Genomic DNA, 26,896 nt, shown 5'->3' with positions numbered 1-26,896 from the left:
TACCATTGCCCACCAGGGGGTAAAAATGGCGCAGCCTGTTGATGGTGGCGCAGCCCGCAGACTTGTTGATGGCCATGGAAGCATTTGAAAATGATAAATCACCTGTCATGGCCCACCAGATTAGGACTTGGACCAGCCAAGATCCTCTGCTGTCCCTAGTAAAAAAACTGTGTACTGCATGGGAGCTGGGCCAGCATCCCCGTTGAAATGCAAGAGCCAATCAAGCCGTTCTAGCGGCGAAAGGACGAGCTGTCCATTCAGGCAGACTGCCTGTTATGGGGTAACCGCGTAGTGCTACCAAAAAAGGGCAGGGAGATGTTCATCTCGGGTCTCCACAGCACATTCCCGGGTATAGTAATGATTAAAGCGATAGCCAGATCCCACGTGTGGTGGCCCGGTATCGACTCTGACTTAGAGTCCTGTGTACGGCAATGCAGCGTGTGTGCTCAGTTGAGCAACGCGCCCAGAGATCACCACTAAGTTTGTGGTCCTGGCCCTCCAGACCATGGTCGAGGATCCGTTTCTCGATAAAATGTTCCGGGTGGTGGGGGTGCTTTTTCAAAATGGATTGAAAGTGAAATAATGTCGGGAAGCACCGCTACCACCACCATTGAAAGCCTGAGGGCCATGTTTGCCACCTACGTCCTGCCTGACATACTGGTCAGTGACAACGGGCCATGTTTCACCAGTGCCGAATTTAAAGAATTCATGACCCGCAATGGGATCAAACATGTCACCTCGGCCCTGTTTAAACCAGCCTCCAATGGGCAGGCAGAGCGGGCAGTACAAACCATCAAACAGAGCCTTAAACGAGTCACAGAAGGCTCACTCCAAACCCACCTGTTCCGAATACTGCTCAGCTACCACATTAGACCCCACTCGCTCACAGGGGTGCCCCTGGCTGAGCTACTCATGAAAAGGACACTTAAAACCAGACTCTCGCTGGTTCACCCAAACCTGCATAATCAGGTAGAGAGCAGGCAGCAGCAACAAAATGTAAACGATGGTCGCGCCACTGTGTCACGGGAAATTGATCTGAATGACCCTGTGTATGTGCTAAACTATGGACATGGTCCCAAGTGGATCGTGGGCACGGTGATAGCCAATGAAGGGAGTAGGGTGTTTGTAGTCAAACTAGACAATGGACAAATTTACAGAAAGCACCTGGGCCAAACGAGGCTGCGGTTCAGACTGCCCTGAACAACCCACAGCAGACACCACCTTTTTCGAGCCCACAGCACACACCCAAAGAATCAACGACACCACCCGAGACCAGGAAATTGAATGCATCACGCCCAATAGCCCAGCAAGGCCAGGCTCAACCAGCAGCCCTGCAGGGCCAACAACACGCCAGCCCAGCGAGGGCACAGCCAACGCACCAGAACAGACATTTGTACTGAGACGGTCCACCGGGAAAGAAAGGCTCCCGACCGCCTCAGCTTGTAAATAGTTTTCACTTTGACTTTGGGGGCGGGGGGGGCGGGGGGTGGAGTGTAAAGCATGCACTCCCATGTTCTACCACCAGGGAGCGCATCCCTGAAGTCCCAAGGGATCCCAGCATCTCTTGGGAGCATTGTATATAAGCCAGCCCCAAAGGCCTGTTCCTCACTCTGGAGTGTCTTAATAAAGACTGAGGTCACTGTTACTTTAACCTCCCTGTGTGCAGTCTCATCTGTGTTAGGAACACAATAACTATGACATAGATTCACATGTTAGAAATCATAAGCCTGATGCCAGTACAGTATGCGTCAGGGCCGAGTGAACATTTCGACCAAGGTATTAAAATTGCATTTATTAAGACGCGTCATGTCCCTAGCCAATTATATGAAAATGTGCACCATGAAATATTACCCGTGATAATGAACCTAACGGACATAGGGTTACCAGAGAAATGTGACTCGAAGGTGCGAGCCCTGTGTACCCGACAGCATCAGATAGTATTGAAAGAATCCCAAGACGCCTCAGGGGCATCCAGATACCGGAGCCCTCTGAGAGCAGGTCAGACTCACAGACAGAAATGGGGTCTAATCAATGACGTCTTAACAGGGGTCAACACGGGAATCTCATTTATAAATGCCCTAGACATACAAGCTATACAGGAACAATCAGAAAGCCTCAAAGACACAGTCAGGAAGTTGCTGCAGGGACAGACAGACACAGCCAAAGGAGCTGTGCAGGAAGGTAATGAGGCAGCAGGGAGCTTAGTCAAAGGGATTACAGTCCTGGAGGGCCATGCTGCCACCATTAACCACCTGATTGACCGAGAATTTAATGCGGAAAAGGCAGATGTTCAGTGAGACCGCTGCCATGCTTACAGGGGATGGATGGCTGGACAGGTTAGAGAGAACCTTGACCAAATACACTGAGGCGAAGTTCCAGATTGGATAAACAGTACCCACTTGTTCTGCCTGGCACAACATCCAGGGCCATTAGATGCGTGCGCCATGAACGGAATGACTCGGATCTTTCCCGTAACTGGTGGGTGCACAGACTCATATTCGGCCCTGGTGGGAATGGTCCTAATGATTCCAGTGATGGCAAAGGGAGAATCTGGACCATATCCCCAGTTTGAGGTAGAGAACTTGGTGCTGATCCGGGGCGAAAACTACATGCGGTACTACCCAATGGATCAATATGCGATCAAACGGAATGGAACCATGAAAGGGGTCTCATTGACGGGATGCCGCAGAGTAGGAAGCCTAACTATATGTCCACATCCAGTAGGCTGGGGAAGTAAGGATGGGTGCGGATTTAATCAAACCATTGGGTGTGTCTTAGAAATAAACCCATCAGAATCTGAATACATCCACTCAGCCTACCGCGGAAAGAGGGAATACTGTGTGGTGACCAAGCAACCAACTTATGACTATGGTATTTATTAATGTAATATCACTAACCCCAACTTCTGCTTTACCCCGAGGCTACCGGTAATGGTCGGACAAGCACGAATGACGTATTTCAATGCTCGAGAAACAATTACGTTGAACCTGACTGATGAAATTAGACAAAACTTGTCTGAATATGAGAGTCAACTGGCTGCACCAATACCCCACCTGCCAGAGGACCTGAGAAACTTAAAGGATCCTCTATTAGCAAGCATCAAGCGATACCATGTGCTCAAACAGGAGCTGCGCGATTTAAGCAAGGACATTGCTAAAGACCTTTGCCATACCCCGTGGTATGAGAAGGCATGGAACTGGGCACTAAACGTAAATATCCACCCATGGATACGTATCATATCACAAATATTAGTGGCAGTACAATTAGTCTTGTCTCTTGGATATGCTTTTATGTTCTGCTCATCTTGCAGAAGACACCAGGCGCCGTGTCCAGCGGATATTAAAGGTACTTGAGGAAAGGAAGAAGCTGATGGATCGTGGAATTTGACCACTGACATCACGTGCCTATTCCTCCCTAACCCATTGGCTGATCACCGAACGGGGGCGGGACGAATTAGTATAAGTTAGTTTAGTGTGGTCCATGGGCTGGGGTAGCCAAGGACCAATGGGGGAATTTGTTGTGGCGATTTTAGAACTCCACATAGTGGCATAAAAAGCACTCTGGGAATAAAGCTAGAATAGTGGCCAAGAAATATCTGCACAGCAACAAGTAACATAGCCAATGGAAATAAAGTAGGTCAGATTATCAGATTAGTCTTAAATAGGATAATGGATTCCACTGACAAAGTAGAATGGAGCAAGTTGTGGTCACAGCTGAGCTGAGCTAGCTTGACTGTGCGAGCGCTTCGCCAGGATATAGGCTGACCGCAGGATGACCTAGATACCTTTTAAGGAATCCTCGAAATGTCAAGAGGATATGCATTGTTGTATTCTTGGAATAGTAGTGACGCATGTATTTACGGTTTGGGAGCTTAAATACCGAACGCTGGGAACGTTCGAGGAGTCAGTCGGAACAGGCCACGGGGGCTCTAAACTGGCTCTCAGATCAGCTAAATAGCTAATAAACTGTTGATTTTTTACCCTTAACAGACTGTGTGTGGACTCACTTATTCTAAGTAGGGATTTGTCCACAACACATGGTATGCATAATAAGCCCGGTTACGGCCCGGGTAAACCTGGAAGAGAAGGGGGAAACTGTTCAACCACCACCTGTGGCGCCGGGGTTGGTACCAGTTCGGCAGCAGGAGGGGCGAATGAGTTGCGGGGCGGACAGGGATTGCGGACCACCACCACCTGTGGTGCCAAGTTTCAGCTCGGTTTGGCAGCAGGGAGAGGTGGGCGAGCCAGAGCAAGAAGGGCCAGAACCTGGGCCGCTGTGCCCGGTCCGGCAACAAAAGTTTGGCCCGCCCATAGGTGGTGGGGGTCAGGGGCCCCTAGAAAGTCAGTTTGTGGTTCCCCACACTACCCAACAGCTTAGGGCTATGAAAAGGCACCTGGGTAAGCTCACTCAGAAGGGAAACCCCTCGGTCCACTTTATGGAAGTGGAACAGGCAGGGGATATTAACGGGTGCAATGATGCCGAGATAACAAAAATGCTCCTCCTCTCACTGGATTGCAAGCTGTATCAGTCCCTCTCTGCCGAGAGCAAAAGGGGGCAGAGTACATATGCTGCCATCTGGGAGGACATTTTGGAAGCCATGGGTTGTAATGACGGGAGTCCCTTCTCCCGAGTGGAGAATGTCATGTATGTAACCACAATGTAACACCACTGTATTACTGTATATACTCAACCTAGATGCACACCTTGACCACAAGGGGTGAACTTGTGGGAGACACTCCTTACCTGATCACACAGGTATAAAAAGGGAGGTCCCACGCAGGGTCATTGTCTTTAGAGTCCTGTGAATAAAGAAGTTAAGATCACAGAGTAACCTTGTCCCCAGAATGTGCCTTGTGTGGTTTCATGCGTTAGAGTAAGGGCTTTACATTGGCGACGAGAAACAGGAATTCACGATCCACGAGAATGGCCACCGATAGCACAGAGGAATGGTACTGTGTTGGGGAAGACTGGGACGATTTTGTCGAGAGGCTTCAGCAAAGCTTCGTTACGAAAGAATGGCTGGGGGATGCAGCGGCCAACAAGCGAAGGGCTCATCTTTTGACCAGCTGCGGACCAAAGACTTACGCGGTCATGAAGGACTTACTAGCACCCGAAAAGCCGGTGGACAAAATCTTTGAAGAATTTAGCAAATTGATCGGGGAGCACCTCAAACTGGCGAGTAGCATACACATGGCTCGACACAGATTCTACACCCACCGACGTCGTGAAGGACAGAGCATACCAGACTTCGTAGCGGACCTCCGGTGTTTGGCCAGCCTCTGTAAGTTCACAGACGCCTGAAGCGGGGAGATGCTAAGGGACTTCTTTATCAAGGGCATCGGTCATGCGGGAATTTTCCGCAAATTAATTGAGACCAAGGATTTGACCTTGGAAGCAGCGGCGTTGATGGCTCAAACTTTCATGGCGGGGGCGGAAGAGACGAAAATAATATACGCGCGCAATTCTGCCTCTAACGCGGCGATGGATCAGGGAGTCAACATCATCAATGGGACTCAGAGCCCCGCAGGCAGGCAGGGGCAGTCCGACACTTCCCAGGCAGCAATAGACCCCAGAGTAGGACTTCAACAGAGACAATGGCAGGCTGAACGGACATTCACGCCATCACAGTGGACAATGCGGCCCGGGATGGGGCCATTGACACCCACTAATAGGGTACTTAAGAGCAGTCAAAGGGACAGTCAGCGCGGAATGCCTGGCCATAGTCCCTTTGTTCCCAACAATGGAAACTTTAACTCATGCTGGAGGTATGGGGGAAAACACTCAGTTAGATCTTGCAGATTTCAACAGGTTGTCTGTAGGAACTGCAATCTCAGTGGCAGTTTAGCTCGAATGTGCAGAAAGTCTGCAACCAGACTAATATATGAGGCAGATGGACCAGAAGAGGGTACTTTGAGGCAGGATGACTTTTGGGGCAAATCGATGGACGCCGAGGTTCAGCGGGTCCATGCGGCGAATATTCACAGTTCATACACCAAAACGCCACCAGTGATGATGAGGGTTTTATTAAACGGTATCCCAGTATGCATGGAACTGGACACTGGGGCCAGCCAGTCACTCATGAGCGTTCAGCAATTTGAGAAGCTATGGCCACTTAAAGCCAGTTGACCCAAATTAGCACGTATTGAGACACAATTACGGACTTACACTAAAGAAATCATTCCAGTGCTAGGAAGTGCAATGTTGGCTGTCACACACAATGGGTTAGTGAATTGGCTGCCGCTCTGGATTGTCCCAGGCAATGGTTCCACACTGTTGGGGAGGAGCTGGTTAGCAGAGATGAACTGGAAATGGGGGGATGTTCACGCAATGTCATCTGTGGAGCGAAGTTCGTGCTCACAAGTCCTACAACAATTCGATTCACTATTCCAACCTGGCGTCGGGACTTTCAAAGGCACTAAAGTAGTGATACACATCACCCTGGATGCCAGGCCAGTGCACCACAAAGCTAGAGCTGTGCCGTATGTGATGCGGGAAAAGATCGAGAGCGAATTGGACAGGCTGTTGGGAGAGGGCATCATCTCGCCTGTTGAATTCAGCGACTGGGCGAGCTCCATCGTTCCCGTCCTAAAAGTGGATGGTTCTGTCAGGATCTGTGGCGACTACAAGGACACCATCAATCGGGTGTCCCTACAAGATCAATACCCGCTCCCGAGAGCAGAGGACCTCTTCGCCACGCTGGCAGGCGGCAAGCTGTTCACCAAGTTGGACCTCACTTCAGCCTATATGTCCCAGGAACTGACCGGCGTATCTAAACTACTGACCACCATCACCATGTGCAAGGGACTATTCGTTTATAACTGGTGTCTGTTTGGCATTCGATCAGCGGCCGCGATTTTTTCACGAAACATGGAAAGCCTGCTTAAATCCATTCCTGGAACGATTGTATTCCAGAACAACATCCTCATCACGGGTCGAGACACCGAGGAATACCTCTACAACCTGGAGGAGGTGCTATGCCAACTGGACCGGGTAGGCCTGTGACTCAAGAACTAACTGTGTGTTCTTAGCTCCTGAGGTTGAGTTTCTGAGCAGGAGGGTTGCTGCAGATGGGACTCGGCCCACCGAATCCAAAACAGAGGCAATTCGACGAGCACCCAGGCCCTGCAACACATCGGAGTTGCGTTCATTCCTGGGACTGTTGAACTATTTCGGGAACTTTCTGCCGAACTTGAGCAAGTTGTTGGAGCTGCTACATGTGCTTCTGTGTAAGGGTTGCGATTGGCTTTGGGGGGACTGTCAAGAACAGGCTTTTGATCGGGCGTGAAACCTACTTTGTTCAAACAAGTTGTTTACCCTGTACGACCACTGTAAAGAATTGGTTCTGACATGTGATGCATCGTCCTATGGGATTGGGTACGTGTTGCAGCAGGGCAATGCTGAGGGTCAACTACAACCTGTGGCTTATGCCTCCAGGTTGCTCTCTCAAGCAGAACGGGGATATGGGATGGTCGAGAAGGAAGCGCTTGCGTGTGTCTATGGTGTAAAAAAAATGCATCAATACCTTTTTGGTAGGAAGTTTGAAATAGAGACGGACCACAAGCCATTAACATCCCTGTTGTCAGACAGCAAGACTATCAATGCCAATGCATCAGCTCGCATACAGCGATGGGCTCTCACGCTGGCTGCTTATGACTACTCCATCCGGCACCGGCCCGGCACTGAAAATTGCATTGACTTGCTCAGCAGGCTTCCACTGGCCACCACTGAGGGGGCAGCGGAGCAAAGTGCCGAGATGGTCATGGCTGTCGATGCCTTTGACAGCGCAGGCTCCCCCATCACAGCCCACCAGATCAAAATCTGGACAAACAGAGATCTCCTCCTATCCCTGATTAAGAAATATGTCCTGACTGGGGATTGGGCGCGTGCACACGGAGCATGCCCTGAGGAGGTCAGACCGTTCCACAGATGGATGGATGAGCTCTCCATCCAAGCCGACTGCCTACTATGGGGCAGCCGGGTAGTTATGCCCCAGAAAGGCAGGGAGGCATTCACCAGGGAACTCCACAGCGATCACCCAGTCATTGTGCTGATGAAGGCCATTGCCTGGTCACACGTTTGGTGGCCTGGAATTGATTCAGACCTGGAACACTGTGTTCGCAGGTGCACGGGGTGTGCCCAGCTGAGTAATGCCCCCAGGGAGGCCCCACTCAGCCCGTGGCCCTGGCCCACCAGGCCATGGTCACACATTCATGTTGACTATGCGGGCCCGTTCATGGGTAAGATGTTCCTTATTGTGGTAGATGCGTACTCGAAATGGATCGAGTGCAGCATTCTGAATTCATGCATGTCATCCACCATCGTGGAAAGCCTACGAGCGATCTTTGCAACCCATGGCTTGCTGGACATCCTGGTTAGTGATAATGGCCCATGTTTCACAAGCTACGAATTCCGGGAGTTAATGTCGGGCAATGGCATCAACCACGTCAGGACTGCGCCGTTCAAGCCGGCCTCCAATGGCCAGGCGGAACGTGCGGTCCAAATCTTTAAGTATGGTATGCTCAGGATCCTCCCTACAATGCCGCCTATCGCGTCTCTTGCTGGCCTATAGATCCCGACTGCACTCGCTCACGGGGGTCTCGCCCGGAGAGCTACTAATGAAACGGACACTCAAAACTCGGTTCAACAACCAGAGCCCCAACTGCGGTGCTCCACGAGGGAGCGTAGACCACCTGAAAGACTAAACCTATGATCCCAATAAGACTTTGGGGGGGGGAGGTGATGTCATGTATGTAACCACAATGTAACACCACTGTATTACTGTATACACTCAACCGAGATGCACACCTCGACCACAAGGGGTGAACTAGTGGGAGACACTCCTTACCTGATCAAACAGGTATAAAAAGGGAGGTCCCACGCAGGGTCATTGTATTTGGAGTCCTGTGAATAAAGAGTTAAGGTCACAAAATGACCTTGACCCCAGAATGTGCCTCGTGTGGTTTCATGCTGTAGAGTAAGGACTTTACAGAGAAGACAGTGCAGTTCACAGGGGAAACCCCACAGGCTTTCACAGACAGACTGTGGCCTGTGTACCAGAGTGCCTGTGGTGGGGCTCTCAACCGGGATCACCTGACCCGGGACGAGAGAGCCCGCTGGCTCCGAAGCCTGGTGGCAAACAGCTCACCACGGATCAAAGCAAAGGCCGAGGCCTGGTTTGACCCAAGAGATCCCCGTGGCACCGAAGAGGGATTGGTCAGGCAACTGACCCTAACTTACCGGAAAGGCAGAGGAAAAGAAGAGCACCTACCCAAAGGAAAGGTCCACAAAATCCAACCTAGTCAAGATAAGAGGGAATGGCACCAGGAAGGGAGCAACCCCTCCGATACAAAGCATAGCTGCTTTGGGTGCAGGAAGAATGGGCACTGGAGGAAAGATTGTCGAAACCCCTGGAAGGACAGTGGGAAAAGGGATTCCCCAGCGCCTGTCCAAAAACCCAAACCCGTAGTGCAGAGCTCCCCCTACACCTTTCAGGAGTTCATGGCAGCGCTCCAGACTGCTTTAAACGGGCCGGAGAAGGTAGCCACTGCAGCCGGGAGGGAAACCCCATCTGTCCCGCCAAATCCCGACCAATGACTAGAACCAGCGCCGCCTGTGTACCTGTGTCCCCTAGAATACAATGCACACAAGAGACCGTGCGTTAAGATGGAGATGGAGAAGGTGACAGGGACCTATCTGCTAGATACTGGAGCCTCAAGCACCATTGTATACGCAGATAACCCAACCGCCTCAAGGGGTCCCGTGCAGTCGAAGGGAACAAACAGGCTTGGTCATTCTCCATCCCACTACCATTGGAGGCAGTGAACCGTTCTAGGGTCAGGGATCCTCAGCCAGCAGCTTCCGACTGTGGAAAGCCCACAGGGGACATTGCAGACTCACAGACTGTACCGATAGGGGCGGTGAACTGTATTACTGGAGGAGCTATCCCCCCAATCATTTGGGACTCAGAAGCACCCCCAGTAGCCAGAGCCTTAAGAAGGACTACCTGCACACCACGGCCTAAGATACCATGGTCACCAGCACCCCAGTTTCAGTGGTTCAGCCCTGGGTGGTTTGCCATCCATAAGAGAATGCCCAGGATCAGGGACCAGTCCATGAACAGGGACCCCCAGCCAGCAGCCTTCGGCGGTGAGGGACTCACGGGAGAGGTAGTGGTGGACCAGCCACCAACTGAGAGTCCCCAGCCTGCAGCCCCCGGCTGCGCAGAACCCACAGTTAACAAAATGAACTCAGCAGCCATACCTAAAGAGGCAGTGTGCTGTAGCACCGGAGAGGCCATTCCCCACGATAATGTGGGGCTCAGACATACCTCTGGTCAGAACACTCCGGGTCCTGTGGTATAGGCCACCTTACCGCCGGCCATTCAGGCAGCCCAGAGGCCGAAAAGGGAAGGAAAAAAACAGGGATTAACCTGGCCACTCGGAGACAGGTGGTAGATGTATATAATGGTAATATATGAGTTTAAGAATGTTGAAGAGTTTTAGTTAAGTTCAGATTTTAGGAATTCCAGGCCACCACGACCTCAAGAAGATACCATGCATATAGAAGTAGTGAGATGAATTAAAAAATTGGTTAATGAAGAAATTTTGGCCTGCAGCTGAGGCATTAGTAACATAGATCTGGTTTGGGAATACGAAAGAATCCATTTGGGAGTGTAAGGGGTGGTCCCGGTGGTCAGGTTCACCTCTGACCTACTTGAGCAGTTCGAATCACTCCCATTCCCTTGGGTTCTAGACTCTGGATTTATTTGGGAGATGTGATAAAATGCAAAGGACGACTGGTTTGGTGCAAAAGAACTTTGATTTTATTACAGACAAGAGAGTACAATGTCAAACTTATAATCACTCTAATAAAGAACAATACATTACACATTCAGTGGGGGTTAAAGTCAAAATTACACCTCCCACCTCCCAATACCTAATCCTAGCTAGGTTAGACTCCAGGGCAGGCAGGGACTATGCTTACCAATCCTTTCTCGTCAGTTAGCGGTAGTTCGCGGTTTCGGGGTTCACTGATTTCTGTAAGTTCTGCTTGCCGTACCCCGAACATCGGAGGAGACTTCTTTCTGTGCAATCTTCAGTTGGGTTGAGTCCGCTGATGCGGTAAGGCACGTTTTAGATTTATGGGGTAAGTACCCGTTTTCTTTCGTTAGAAGTAGGTTTTTACAGTTCTTTAGGTGATGTTTTACCCGTTGGTAGCTTAGGAACAGCTTGTAGAGTTGAAACTTTCGATTCTTCAGTTTCTTTCTGTTGGAATTTTGTTTCGAGTTTGGTTGATCGCGGTGGTTTTGGTGGTGCCATGTTGGCTGTGGTCGGTTGCTGCCATGATGGTGATGTTTTTCCTTCCTGTTTTGCTGGTGATGCTGGGTTTCTACATGATCATTTAAATCAGGGTGGACTAGGGAGAGCCTGGTTTTGAGTGCTCTCTTCATTAACAATTCTGCAGGGGGAACCCCAGTGAGCGAGTTGGGTCGCGTCCGGTAGCTGAGCAGAACCTGAGATAAGCGGGTCTGCACGGAGTCTTCCGTCACGCGTTTCAAGCTCTGCTTGATAGGTTAGATTGCCCGTTCTGCTTGACCGTTGGATGCAGGCTTAAATGGGGCAGACCTGACATGTTTGATGCCATTGCAGGTCATAAACTCATTGAATTCCGAGCTGGTGAAACATGGTCCATTGTCACTTAAAAGGACGTCGGGCAAGCCATGGGTGGTGAACATAGCCCGGAGGCTTTCAATGGTGGCAGTGGATGCGTTGGATGACATGATTACGCATTCAATCCAGTTAGAGTAAGCGTCCACTCAACTAAAAACATCTTTCCGAGAAAGGGGCAGCAAAATATATGTCGATCCTGGACCACGGTTTGGAGGGCCATGACCACAGACTGAATGGAGCCTGCCTTGGTACATTGCTCAATTGTGAGCACGTGTTGCACTGGTGTACGCATGACTCTAAGTCTGAGTCAATGCCGAGCCATCAAACATGTGACCTGGCTATGGCCTTCATCATGACTGTGCCTGGGTGGGTATTGTGTAGGTCTCGTATAAACGTTTCTCTGCCTTTTTTTGGCAAAACCACGCGATTATCCATAGGAGACAATCCAACTGGATGGACATTTCATCTTTGCGTCAGTGAAATGGCTTAATTTCATCTTTCATTTCCCCGGGAACAGCCGACCAACTCCCATTGAGGATGCAACATTTTACAAGTGATAGCACAGGATCCTGGCTGGTCCAGACCCTGATCTGGCGAGCAGTGACGGGTGACCCCTTGCTCTCAAAAGCATCCATGACCAGAAGCAAGTCTGCGGGCTGTGTCATTTCCACCCCAGTAGGGGGCAATGGTAGCCGACTGAGGGCATCAGCACAGTTCTCCGTGCCTGGTCTGTGGCAGATAACATAGTCATAGGTGGATAATGTTAGTGCCTGTCTTTGGATGCGGGATGAAGCATTGGTGTTTATATCTTTGATTTCTGAAAACAGAGCATGAGCGGTTTGTGGTCAGTTTCAAGCTCAAACTGAAGTCCAAATAGGTATTGATGTATTTTCTTAACCCCATATACACATGCTAACGCCTCTTTCTCGACCATACTGTAGGCTCTTTCAGCCTTAGACAGACTTCTAGACTGTTGAAGTTTGCCCGATACATTGGTTTGCTGTAACATACAGCCGATCCCGTAAGAAGATGCATCACAAGCAAGCACTAATCGTTTACACGGGTCATACAGTACAAGTAACTTATTAGAACAAAGTAGGTTTCTGGCCTTCTCAAAGGCTGTCTCTTGAGATTTACCCCCAAACCAGTCATCACCCTTACGTAGCAACATATGTAACGGTTCCAGCAAAGTGCTTAACCCGGGTAGAAAGTTAGCAAAATAATTGAGGGGTCCCAGGAACGAACGCAGCTCCGTCACATTCTGTGGTCTGGGTGCATTCTTGATGGCCTCTATCTTTGAGTCCGTGGGTCTGATGCCATCTGCTGCAATTTTTCTCCTCAAAAATTCTTTGACCTCTGGTGCCAGGAAAACACATTTGGAGCATTTCAGCCTGAGCCCCACTCTGTCTAGTTGAGTTAGAACCTCTTCCAGGTTGTGCAGGTGTTCGGTGGTGTCACGACCGGTGAGGATGTCGTCTTGAAACACAACGGTGCATGGAACCGATTTCAGCAGACTCTCCAAGTTCCTCTGGAAGCAGCTGAGCGAATCCCAAAAGGGCACCTATGGTATATAAACAGCTCTTTGTGCGTGTTGATGCACATCAATCTTTTTGAAGGTTCAGCTAGCTCCTGTGTCATATAGGCGGAGGTTAGGTCCACCTTGGTGAATGATTTTCCCCTCCCGCCAACATTGCGAACAGGTCATCTGCCTTGGGTAGCGGGTACTGATCTTGTAACGAGACTCTGTTGATTGTTACCTTGTCACCTCCACAGATTCTGACCGTGCCATCACTTTTCAACACCGAAACAATTGGACTGGCCCACTCGTTGAACTCGACTCGCAATATGATTTCCTCTCGTTGAAGTCTGTCCAGTTCAATCTCGACTTTTTCCCTCGTCATATATGGAACCGCTCGAGCCTTGTGATGAACGGGCCTTGCATCAGGGAATAGATGGATCTGCACCTTGTCGCCTGTAAAGTTGTCGATGCCTGGTTCAAATAGCGATGGAAACTTGCTCAGCACTTGGGCGCACGAGGCATCATCCACTGAAGATAATTCTTTGATGTTGTCGCTGTTCCATCAAATCTTTCCCAGCCAGCTTCTGCCAAATAGCATTGGGCCATCACCTGGTCCAATCCAAAGTGATAAATCATGCACAGCTCCATCGTACGATACCTTAACTGCCACAATGCCAATGACTGGTATGAACTCTTTGGTGTAGGTGCGCAGCTTTGTCTGAATCGGGCTCAGTTTGGGCCTTTGTGTCTTGTTGCCCCACAGTTTCTCAAAAGCATTCTGGCTCATAATTGACTGACTCGCCCCCGTGTCCAACTCCATTGATACCGGAATATCGTTCAGTTTGACTTTCAGCATAATAGGAGGGCTCTTGGTGGTGAAGGTGTGTACCCCATACACCGCTTCCTCAGGTTGAGTTGCCTCTTTTGTTTGTTCTGCGTGATCCACGCCGGATCAATCATCCTCTGCTGACTCTGCCACGTGGTGAGTCGCAGCACATTCGCTGGAGGTACCCCATTGTTTCACAGCCTTTGCACACATAGTGCTTGAATCGACATTGATGAGGTCGATGATTACCCCCGCAGCGCCAACATGGTGCTAATGGATTTGCGTTCACGCCCGATAGCAGACTCTGAGTCATCCTAGGTCTTGCAGCTGCAGACGTGTAGGCCCTGCAATATGCAGTTCTGTCTGCTCGCGACATTATTGTATGTACAGTACTTGCTGGTGGGCTTCGATGCTGGGAAGATATCTGTCTGGTATTATCGCTTGTGGATATGAATGCCTGGGCTATTGTGATGGCCTTGCTCAGGTCGAGGGATTCAGCAGACAGCAGCTTGCGAAGAATGACTTCGTGGCCGATGGCAAGCACAAAAATGTCCCGCAGCATTTCCCCCAAAAATCCAGCAAATTCGCAAGTTCCCACAAGGTGTCTCAGGTCGGCGACATAACTTGCCACGTCCTGACCCTTGGAACTGTGGTACATGTAGAAGCGCTACCTGGCCATTAAGACACTCTCCATAGGCTTGAGTTGGTTCTGAACCAGCGTACACAACTCTGTGTATGTCTTCTCCATTGGTTTCTCCGGTGCTAGCAGATTCTTGATGAGGCCGTATATTGTGAACCCACACACGGTGAGGAGAATTGCCCTGCGCTTGATTGCTTTATCATCTCCATCCAGCTCGTTGGCCAGGAAGTACTGGTCGAGACGCTCAACGAAGGCTTCCCAATCATCACCCTCTACAAATCTCTCTAAAATACCAACGGCAGCCATGACTGCATGAAAGTTTGTAATCTGTTACTCATCGCCAATTGTTAAGTATGGAAGAACTCCACAAGACTGAGTACTGTGAGCTAAAACTGAAGTGACCTTAGTCTCTTTAATACAACTCCAGAGTGCCTGAGCAGCATGGCAGACAACCTTTTATACTCCCTTGCATGAGGTGACCCTTGGGCCTCCAACAGTTGCGCCCTCTGGTGGCAAGTCTTACACAGTTACAATGTTTACATACATAACAAACAGAACATTTTTAAATGGTGAAAAACTATTAAGTGCTGGTGTTCAGAGAAATGTAGGTGTCCGGGTACAAGAGACAGAGAGTTAGCTTGCAGGTACAGCAAGCAAGTGGGAAGACAAATGGCATGCTGGCCTCGGAGTACAAAAGTAAGGAAGTCTTATTTCCATTGTACAGGGCTTTGGTGAGACTACACCTGGAGTACTGTGCACAGTTTTGGGCCAAGAAAGTTGGGTCAATTGTGCCTCCTGTTAGCGCTCCTGGCGACCAGGTGCACGCCGCCAACAACTCCCGCTAAATTCAGCAGAAGTTTAGTGGTGGTGATAACCCGTAGCAAACGTCCCGGATCATAAATTGGGTTTTTCCCCCAGAAGCTGCACCGGGCGATGACAACGGCAGCTTCAGGGGACGTGTACCAGGCGGCTGGCTGCTCACGGGGGTGAAGTTTGAAGGGGAGGTGAGCTGATGTAAAATTTAAATTCCTCCGATTTTTTCCTGCGCCCCGTTGGCGCTTTGAATGCGGTGTCTGTGCCACAATCGTTCAGCCCAGCACTCTGCTTGGGTGCCTTACTGTTGGCACTGCACTCTTGCTCCCCGGTGGCCCAGGAAGAACCTTTCATTAATGCAGAGTTTGCAGCTTGGGCCCATCCCTTTAATTAAGGGAAGAGCCCCTCCTACGCGGCAGCGCAATGCGGCCCAGTGCGTAGTGCTGCGCCTCACTCTTGACAGGTCCACCCCAATACTACCCCAGAAAGGAAGTGAAGTGCTTTATGTTGCTCTCCATTTCCTTTCGGGAGTGATTGCCCTAATTTCTCTCGCGAGGCGAGAACTCTGCGCGAGTGTTATCACCCCGAAACAGGGAGGTACTCAATTTTTCCACCGTTGGTCTCCTTTTCTAAAGAAGGATATACTTGCCTTAGTGGTGGAGCAACGAAGATTCATTACATTGATTCCTGGCATGAGAGGGTTGTCCTATGAGGAGAGTTATAGTAGAGTGCACCAATACTCTTTGAAATTTAGAAGAATGAGAGGTGATCTCGTTGAAACATATAAGATATGGAGGGGGATTGAAAGGATAAATGCTGAGAGATTGTTTCCCCTGGCTGGAGAGCCAAGAACTAGGGAGCATAGACTCAGGATAAGGGGTCGGCCTTTTAAGACTATGAAGAGGAATTTTTTCACTCAGCGGGTTGTGATTATTTGGAATTCTCTATCCCAAACAGCCTCCATTTGTGCTTGGTGTTACTTTTTTCCAGTATTACGTTAATCTCCCACTGCTCAGTTGAACATAGATCTGTCAGCTGTGGCTCAGTTGCCTGAGAAAGAAAGTGTTTGAAGACCAGGATCTCAAACCCGGCACCAAGCTCATGGTCTACAGAGCAGTAGTGATACCCACCCTCCTATATGACTCAGAGACGTGGACTATAGACAGCAGACACCTCAAAGCGCTGGAGAAGTACCACCAGCGCTGCCTCCGCAAGATCCTGCAAATCCATTGGCAGGACAGATACACCAACGTCAGTGTTCTTGCTCAGGCCAACATCCCCAGTATCGAAGTATTGACTACACTCGATCAGCTCCATTGGGTGGGCCACATCGTCCGCATGCCCGTCACGAAACTCCCAAAGCAAGCGCTCTATGCAGCGCTTCAACATAGCAAGCGAACTCCAGGTGGGCAGAGAAAATGCTTCAAGGGCAACCTCAAAGCCTCCTTGACAAATTGCAACATCCCCACCAATTCCTGGGAATCCTGGGCCCAAGACCACCCAAAGTGAAGGAAGAGCATCTGGGAGGGCGCTGAGCACCTTGAGTCCCATCGCCGAGAGCAAGCAGAAACCAAGCGTAGACAGCGGAAGGAGCGTGCGTCAACCCAGGCTCCCCAACCACCCTTTCCTTCAACCATTGTCTGCCCCACCCGTGACAGAGACTCCAAGTCCCACATTGGACTCCTCAGTAACCTGACAACTCACTTTTAGAATGGAAGCAAGTTATCTTCGACTTTGAGGGACTGCCTATGATGATGATGAGTTTGTAACACTCTTGCTTTTGAGTCAGAAAGTTGTGGGTTCAAGTTCCAGAGACTTGAGCAGAAAAATCTAGGCTGACACTCCAGTGCAATACTGAAGGAGTGCTGCACTGCCAAACCTCTCTCCTGTTTCCTCTCTCAGGTGAACATAAAAGATCCCATGGCTCTATTTTGAAGAAGAACAGGAGAGTTATCCCTGATGTCCCCCACTCAACAACACAAAAACACATTGGGGAAGAAATTCAGTAACGCCCTGCTAACTTTTTAACTTTTGAAAATTTAGCGCCAGATGCTAAGGATTCTGAAGTTCTTCTAAATTGAACTTCAGCGCCCCAGGAAGGAAGGCGGGCGCTAAATCAAACGCTAATGACCTCAGTGGGGTGCAACAGGGGTGCCACCGAATTTCAGGTGACTTGCAATCAACCTTCACACTTGCTCATTCTAACTCTTGAAGGGAAGATTGTATCATTGTGCCGCTGTTCATTTTCATCATTCCTGGAACTGAAGTCAACCTGAGAGCAAGTAAAATACCTCATGGCCATTGCTACTCCTAATCCAAATCCAAGGGAGAGAGTTCATCAGTTAACTGACATCGCAGTGGAGGCATTGGTGGCTGCAGTGGAGCAAAGGAGGGAAGTGCTGTTCCCGACCAGTGGAAGGAGGCTATTGCCCCAGGTCTTCAGAACAATGTAGAGGGAAGTGGCAGAGAAGGTCTCAGCCAGTAGTGTCATGCAAAGCAGCCTGACACAGTGTCGTAAAAAATCCAACAACTCCAGTCGGTTGGTCAACATGAGTCCATGTTTCAACAGGTCCTACATAGCAGCATCTGATCCTCTGTCTGTGTACACTGCGCAAAGCACCACATCCCCACCACTCACCCACCAACCATCTGCATCTACTCAAACTCACATCCTCATCTCATGCCTTGCCAACATTTACAGCTATTCAGACACATAGCTGGACTCTGACACACACACATTCATTTATTTTACAGGCCTAGATGGCACACAACCGGAGGGAGCAGCAGAGGACAGGTGTGGGGGAACCTCAACTCCAGCAGCTCTTAGACCTGGAGGAGCGAGTGCTGCAACTCATTGGGCAGCAGGTGTTGGGCACGTGGCCATCGGCAACCCCATTGGGGGTACCTTCATCCCCTCTCCTTTTCTCATCCCACTTCCTCCTCAAAGCAGAAGGCTTTCTACCTCCTGATACTGTCTGCATTCCTTGCTCCATTCCTGGCCCCCTGTTCTCACCTTAATATGAGTCTTGTGCCTTTATACTTTCAGATATTCAGTAAGCAGATGACCAGTCTCTGAGCCCCCCAATGATAGTGAAGAAGGAGACGAGGAGAAGGAGAAAAGCACCGTATCACTGCATCTCTCACCCGCAGACACCACCTCAGAGACTGGCACTGGCGAGCATTAGAGGAAAGCTTAGTAGAGGGGTCTGCACTGGGTGATGCACTGGGGATGAGTGGGCTGCAGCAAGGCCAATGGAAAAGGGTAGCTCGGGAGCCAGTTCGCCAAAGCGAGAGTTCCTTCGCAAGATCTGCTGCACAGGACTCAGATGAAGACCTTGATGGGGAGGCATTCACAACAAAGGTGATGGCCATGCACTCTGAGGTAATAGGTGCAATGGCAAAGGTGCCCGAGAGCCTCTCGGCAATGGGAACGAGTGTGGAGGAGTCCACCTCCAGCATTGCACAGAGCTCTGCGCACACCATGGAGCCCATCATTTCCTGTCTTCAGATGATGGTGGACTCCCAGAGAGACCGTGGGGATCCTTACCTCATGACGCGTATCATGGGTGATATGTCAGTTTCCATTGCAGCACAGGCGGAAGCAATGCAACATCTTATGCTGCAATGCATCGAAGCTCAGACTGCTCTCATGCAGTCTCAGCTGGATTCCACACAAGTTCTGACTATTGCTATTGTCGCTGGGTCCTCCACAGTCAACCAGAGATCTCACGGTGTCGCAGCAGGCCATCAATCTGTGCTCCAGCAGATTGGTAGGGATGCTGAAGTGCTGCCCAGGGGAGTGGCAGTGGGTCTGTGGAGCAGGAACCTGCTGTCCTCACTCAGGATGACAGCATTCCTAATCCTACCACTGCCACTCCGCCATTGCATTCCACCACAAAACTCCCGCCAAATTTAGTGGGAGGCACTGTTCGCACCACGCCTGGTTGAAAAGTCATTTGCACCCCTTAACCCCGCCCTCCGGGGCGCTAACGGGAGGCGCAAAGACGCCCAATTTCTCCTCCATTATCTGGTCATTATCACATTGCTGTTTGTGGGACCTTGCTGGTTGCAAAATTTACTGCCATGTTTCCTACATTACAACTGTGACTGCACTTTAAAACTAAAGCAACTTGGAATGTGCTGAGGTTGTGAAGGGTGCTCTATAAATGCAAGTCTTTTTTTCTTTCAAAATAGGAACTTTGGAGCAGGAGTAGGTCATTTAGCCCCCTGAGCTGTTCAATTAGATCATGGCTGATCTGCATCTCAACTACATTTACCCACCCTTAATCCATATCTCTTTATAACAATGTTCCCAGCCTCAACAGCTTTTTGAGCGAGAGTTCCAAATTTCTGCTACCCTTTGTGTGAAAAAGTGCATTCTGATTTCACTCCTGAATGGCTGAGCTCTAATTTTAAGATTATGCCCCCTTTGTTCTGGATTACCCCACCAGATGAAATAGCTTTTCTGTACATACCCCATTGAATCATTATTTTAAACACCTCAATTAGATCACCCTGGCTCTTTTTTGGAACTCCTGTCAGAATAAGTGTCCAATGTATTTTTGTCTACGCTTATCCAAATTGTAATTGATGCCAGATAAAAGTTGAATGGGACTTGGCTATGGCTTATTAGGATTTATTTTTTAATGAATTAACCAACGGGAAGGGCCATGGTTGAGAATGTCACCACGGTTGAAACAGGTAAAAGAGAGGAAGTAATTCAGGAAATAATGATTAAGTGATGCCATGCCTAGATTTCAAAAGCCTGATGAAGGTAAGAGATGGGATAGAAGTTATGAGGTCCTGAGAAATGATGAGTTAGAATAAGAGATAGTTGTCATAGGTCTTAATAGCAGCAGAATTATATTCCACCACAATCTGTACTGTCCGGAGATGAGAAGGTTGACTTATGAGGATAGGTTGAGTAAGTTGGGTCTATACACATTGGAGCTCAGAAGAATGAGAGGTGATCTTATTGAAACGTAGACGATAATGAGGGGGCTTGACAAGCTGGATGCAGAGAGGATATTTCCACTCATAGGGGAAAATAAAACTAGGGAACACAGTCTTAGAATAAGGGGCCGCCCATTTAAAACTGAGATGAGGAGAAATTTCTTCTCTCAGAGCGCTGTAAATCTATGGAATTCTCTGCCCCAGAGAGCTGTGGAGGATGGGTCATTGAATATATTTAAGGCGGAGATAGACAGATTTTTGAGTGATAAGGGAGTAAAGGATTATGGGGAGCGGGCAGGGAAGTGGAGCTGAGTCCATGATCAGATCAGCCATGATTTTATTGAATGATGGAGCAGGCTTGAGGGGCCAAATGGACTACTCCTGTTCCTATTTCTTATGTTCTTATGTTCTTATGGCTCATCATGGCCTGACATATCCCTCACTCTACTATTATCATTAAGCCAGGGACCCACCCTGGTTCAATAAGGAGAATACAAGAGCATGCCAGGAGCAGCACCAGGCGCACCTAAAAATGAGGTGCCAACCTGGGGAAGCTGCAACACAGGACTACACACATGCTAAACACCAGAGGCAGCATGCTATGGACAGAGCTAAGTGATCCCACAATCAACGGATCAGATCAAAGCTCTGCAGTCCTGCCACATCCAGTCGTGAATGGTGGTGGACCATTAAACAACTAACAGTAGAAGGCTGCTCCATGAATATCCGCATCCTCAATGATGGCGGAGCCCAACACGTGAGTGCAAAAGACAAGGCTGAAGCGATTGCAACCATCTTCAGCTAGAAGTGCCGAGTGAATGATCCATATCGGCCTCCTCCTGAGGTCTCCACCATCACAGAAGCCAGTCTTCAGTCAATTTGATTCACTCCACGTGATATCAAGAAGCGGCTGAGCCCACTGGATACAGCAAAGGTTATGGGCCCCGACAACATCCCGCTGTCGTGCTGAAGACTTGTGCTTCAGAACTAGCCATGCCTCTAGCCAGCCTGTTCCAGTACAGCTACAGCACTGGCATCTACCCGACAATGTGGAAAAGTGCCCTGTTAAGTCCTGTCTACAAAAAGCAGGACAAACCAATCCAGACAATTACCATCCCATCAGTCTACTCTCAATCATCAGCAAAGTGATGGAAGGAGTCGTCGACAGTACTATCAAGCGGCATTTACCAATAACCTGCTCACCGATACTCAGTTTGGAGCACCCTAATCATTTAAAGAATCAAGAAACAAATGTTATGGATCTGAGATACTTACCAAATACATCATAAAAATAGAGGCTGAAATTTGGTAAAACGTAAGGGCACGTTGTCATTTTTGAAATCTGCAAAATTGTTAATATGATTCTAATCTATGACACCGGCACTATTCTGTTCCAAATAAAGCAAATCAAGAGCATCCAACTGAAGTAAAGGCAAAAGTATGAAATGAACATTGGTTTATTAGGTGGTCATGCCTAAAAAATATATTAAAATATTTTATGAAGATTAAAATTGTGGTAGTTGTTTGTGGTGTATTGTATTAAATAACATAGAGGTGTACATTTGCATTAGTGATCACCTGAATGTGTGATAGTAAAATTTTACAAATTCTTTAATTTACACAAATTATTCAACAACTAATTGCTTCATTACATAAATAGTGCCCAGTTAAATGCACAATTCAGTACAAATGGAAAGGTTGAAAGGAAATGTGGAATATGGAATTTATGATGTATATTGGGGAAGACCTCACTAATGACGTAATAACTTGCTATTTTGTTTCATCTTTTGCAATTCTATATTCCCACATTCACCATGAAGTGTTCCCCATTCTAATATATAGGTGACAAATTATTTTTGTGTCTGCACACATTGAGAAAGTCGAATCCTTTTGTCATGTATTCAACTGACATTGTAATCCATGTATAAACTGATCTAAGTTGTACACCGTGAGAACACTGACCACTAGGTGGTGAACTTGTGGGAGACACTCCTAACCTGGACTTTCAGGTATAAAAGGGGAAGCTCCACCCATCTTCTTCACTTCAGTGCTGGCTAATAAAGGTTACTGGTCACAGAATGACGTTCTCTCTAGTATGGGCCTCGTGAGCATTTGTACTGTACAGTAAGGACATATGACGTGAAACTGGGATTTAAACCACGCGAGCATGGCCACTAGCAGCACAGATGAGAGGTACTGTGTTGGTGATGATTGGGACAATTTTATTGAGAGACGACAGCAAAGTTTCATCACTAAGGAATGGCTGGGACAGGATTCCGCCGACAAACGCAGGGCTCATCTCCTGACGGTTTGTGGATCCAGGACGTACTCCCTGATGAAGAACCTTCTAGCGCCAGAGAAGCCGGCGGACAAGACTTTTGAAGAGCTCAGTAAGTTGATCGGGGAACACTTTAAACCGGCGAGTAGCGTGCACATGGTGAGACACCGGTTTTACACCGGTTTTGCACGCACCGGCGGCGAGAAGGGCAAAGCGTTCCAGACTTCGTGGCAGACCTCCGGCGAATGGTGAGCCTATGTAAGTTCCCAGATGCATGCAGAACGGAGATGCTGCGAGACTTTTTTATTAAGGGCATCGGGCACGCTGGGATTTTCAGGAAGCTGATTGAGACCAAAGAATTGACCCTGGAAATGGCAGCTTTGATGGCCCAGACATTTATCTCAGGGGAGGAAGAGACCAGAATGATGTTTGACAAAAATCTTGGTTTAAATGCAGCAAATGGACAGGGAGTCAATATTGTCAACGAGGCACACAGTTCTCCAGGCAGACAGGGGCAATCGGACATGCCCGAGCAGGTAGTCGAACCCAAAGGGGGAATTCAACAGAGACAATGGCTAGCTGAACGGCGATTCATGCCATCGTAAGGGACAATGCGGCCAGTAATGGGGCCATCAACACCTGCCAATGGTGCGTTTAAGGACAGTTACAGAGACAGTCAGAGACAATCAACTGATAATGGAGCTTTTGTTTCCAACAATGGCTCATGTTGGAGGTGTGGAGGCAAACACACAGCCAGAGTTTGCAGGTATCAGCAATATACCTGCAGAAATTGCAACGTCAGCGGTCACTTGGCGCGTATGTGCAGGAAGCCTGCAGCCAGGTTGATGTACGAGGAGGACGGGCCCGATGTAAGCCCTACGAGGCCAAATGGACACTGGGGGAAATCGCTGGAAGCTGAAGTTCAGCGAGTTCATGTGGAGCACATATAAAGTTCATACACCAGGACGCCAACGATAATGATGAAAGTGCTCCTCAATGGCATCCCAGTATCAATGGAGCTAGATACAGGGGCCAGCCAGTCCCTGATGAGTATCAAACAGTTTGACAAGTTGTGGGTGTCCAAGGCCAGGAGGCCAAAATTATTGCCGATTGACGCACAGCTATGGACATAAACAAAGGAGATCATTCTGGTGCTCGGCAGCGCCACGGTAGTCGTGATCCACAAAGATTCAGAGAACAGGTTGCCATTGTAGATTATCCCAGGGGACGGTCCCGCACTGCTGGGGAGGAGTTGGCTTGCTGTCATGAACTGGAAATGGGGCGATGTCAATGCAATTTCTTCTGTGGGGCGAATATCATGCTCATAGGTCCTGGACAAATTTGACTGCTTATTCCAATCCAGCATCGGCACTTTCATGGGGGCCAAGGTAGTGATTCACATAAATCCGGACGCCAGGCCAGTATTCCACAAGGCCAGAGCGGTGCCGTACGTGATGTGGGAAAAGATAGAAGGCGAATTGGACTGCCTGCTGAGGGAAGGCTTGATCTCGCCAGTCGAATTCAGTGACTGGGCGAGCCTGATTGTGCCGGTGCTCAAGGCGGATGGGTCGGTCAGGATATGTGGTGATTACAAGGCCACCATCAATCGGGTGTCACTCCAAGACCAGTACCCACTACCGAGAGCGGAGGACCTCTTTGCGACTCTATCCGGTGGCAAACATTTTTCAAAATTGGACCTGACCTCAGCTTACATGACCCAGGAGCTGGCGAGTGAGTCGAAGAAGCTGACTACCATCACGACACACAAGGTTGTTTGAGTACAACAGATGTCCGTTCGGGATTCGCTCGGCCGCCGTGATCTTTCAATGAAATATGGAAAGTCTCCTCAAGTCGATTCCAAGGACGGTGGTTTTTCAAGACGACATCCTCATCACGGGTCGCGATGCTGAAGAACACCTCCACAACCTGGAGGAGGTGCTACGCAGACTAGACCGGGTAGGTCTGCGACTGAAAAAGGTGAAGTGCATCTTCCAAGCTCCAGAGGTAGAATTCCTGTGGAGGAGGGTAGCAGCAGACAGAATCAGACCTACTGCGTCCAAAACGGAAGCGATCCAGAGAGCACCCAGACCCCGTAACACTACAGAGCTGCATTCGTTCCTGGGGCTCCTGAACTATTTTGGTAACTTTCTTCCCAAATTGAGCACGCTGATAGAGCCGCAACACGTGCTCCTACGCAAAGGTCGCGAATGGGTCTGGGGGGACAGCTAGGAAAGGGCTTTTGATAGAGCACGCAATTTGTTATGCTCCAACAATCTGTTAATGCTATATGACCCATGTAAGAAACTTGTCTTAACGTGCGATGCATCGTCCTATGGGGTCAGGTGTGTGTTGCAGCATGTTAATGCCAAGGCCATAATTCAAATGCATCGGCCTGCATACAGAGGTGGGCACTCACGCTAGGTGCCGATGACTAGACAATCCGGCACAGACCAGGCACTGAAAACTGCGCCGATGCACTCAGCAGGGTCCCACTAGCCACCACCGAGGGGGCAACCGAGCATGCTGCTGAGATGGTCATGACTGTTGAAGCTTTCAAAAGCGAAGGCTCACCTGTGAGAGCCCGTCAGATCAAAGTCTGGACAAATAGAGACCTGCTACTGTCCTTAGTCAAGAAATGTGTCCTGAATGGGGACTGGGCAGCCACGTACGGGGCATGCCCTGAGGAACTTAAACCATTTCACAGGCGTAAGGTTGAACTCTCGATTCAGCCGATTGCCTACTATGAGGAAACCGAGTAGTCATGCCTCAGATGGGCAGAGAGGCGTTCATCCGAGAACTCCACAATGAGCACCCGGGCATTGTCATGATGAAGGCAATTGCCAGGTCACACGTTTGGTAGCCAGGGATAGATGCAGACCTGGAACTTTGTGTTCGCAGGTGCAACACGTGTGCCAAGCTGGGCAATGTGCCCAGAGAAGTCCCCCTTAGCCCCTGGTCCTGGGCCGCCAAGCCATGGTCACGCATCCATGTGGACTACGCAGGTCCTTTCGTGGGAAAAATGTTTTTGGTTTCAGTAGACGCCTACTCCAAATGGATCGAGTGTGACATTCTCAATTCAAGCACATCCTCTGCCATGGTAGAAAGTCTACGGGCAATGTTCACCGCTCATGGTCTACCAGACGTCTTGGTCAATGACAATGGCCTGTGCTTCACAAGCATTGAGTTCCAGGACTTCATGGCAGGAAATGGTATCAACCATGTCAGAAGAGCACCGTTCAACCCGGTCTCAAACGGGCAGGTGGACGAGCAGTGCAGATAATCAAACAGGGGATGCTCAGAATCCAAGGGGGTTCCCTACAAACCCGCTTATCACGCCTCCTGTTGGCCTACAGATCCCGACCACACTCATTCACAGGGGTTCCACCCGCAGAGCTGCTAATGAAAAGGACGCTCAAAACCAGGTTATCCCTTATACATCCCACCACGAAAGAAATTGTCGAGAGCAGGCGCCGGTCACAATGTGACTACCATGACGGGAATGCGTGGGCGCGATGTATTGATGTCAATGACCCTGTCTCTGTCCTCAACTATGCTGCAGCGCCCAAATGGCTCGCAGGCACTGTGATTACCAAAGAGGGGAATAGGATTCTGGTAGTTAAACTTACCAATGGACAAATCTGCCGCAAACACGTGGATCAAACAAAAAGGAGGTTCAGCAACTCCATAGAGGAAGCAGAGGAAGAACACAATGTAGAGTTCACTCCACAACAGGTGACCGAACACTGGAATCAAGTGGAGGAGAGCCCAGTCACTGTGGGCAGTCCGGACAGGCCTGAGACACTGCAAACAGCAGACACTCAGGCCAGCGCCCAACAACCGGAGCCCCAACTCAGGCGCTCTACAAGGGAGTATAAATCACCAGAGAGACTTAACCTTTGATCCCAATAAGATTTTGGGGGGGGAGGTGATGTCATGTATTCAACTGTCATTGTAATCAATGTATAAACTGACCTCAGTTGTACACCATGAGAAAACTGACCACTAGGTGGTGAACTTGTGGGAGACACTCCTAACCTGGACTTTCAGGCATAAAAGGAGAAGCTCCATCCACCTTCTTCACTTCAGTGCTGGCTAATAAAGGTTACTGGTCTCTGGTATGGGCCTCGTGTGCATTTGTACTATATAGTAAGGACATATTACATTTACTGTTAACATAGGTGGTGACATTCAGCAAAGG

Source organism: Pristiophorus japonicus, chromosome 2 (genome assembly GCF_044704955.1).
Source record: "Pristiophorus japonicus isolate sPriJap1 chromosome 2, sPriJap1.hap1, whole genome shotgun sequence".
Classification (NCBI taxonomy): domain Eukaryota; kingdom Metazoa; phylum Chordata; class Chondrichthyes; family Pristiophoridae; genus Pristiophorus; species Pristiophorus japonicus.
The sequence above is the reverse complement of the archived record's forward strand: the minus strand, read 5'-3'. Positions refer to the sequence as shown.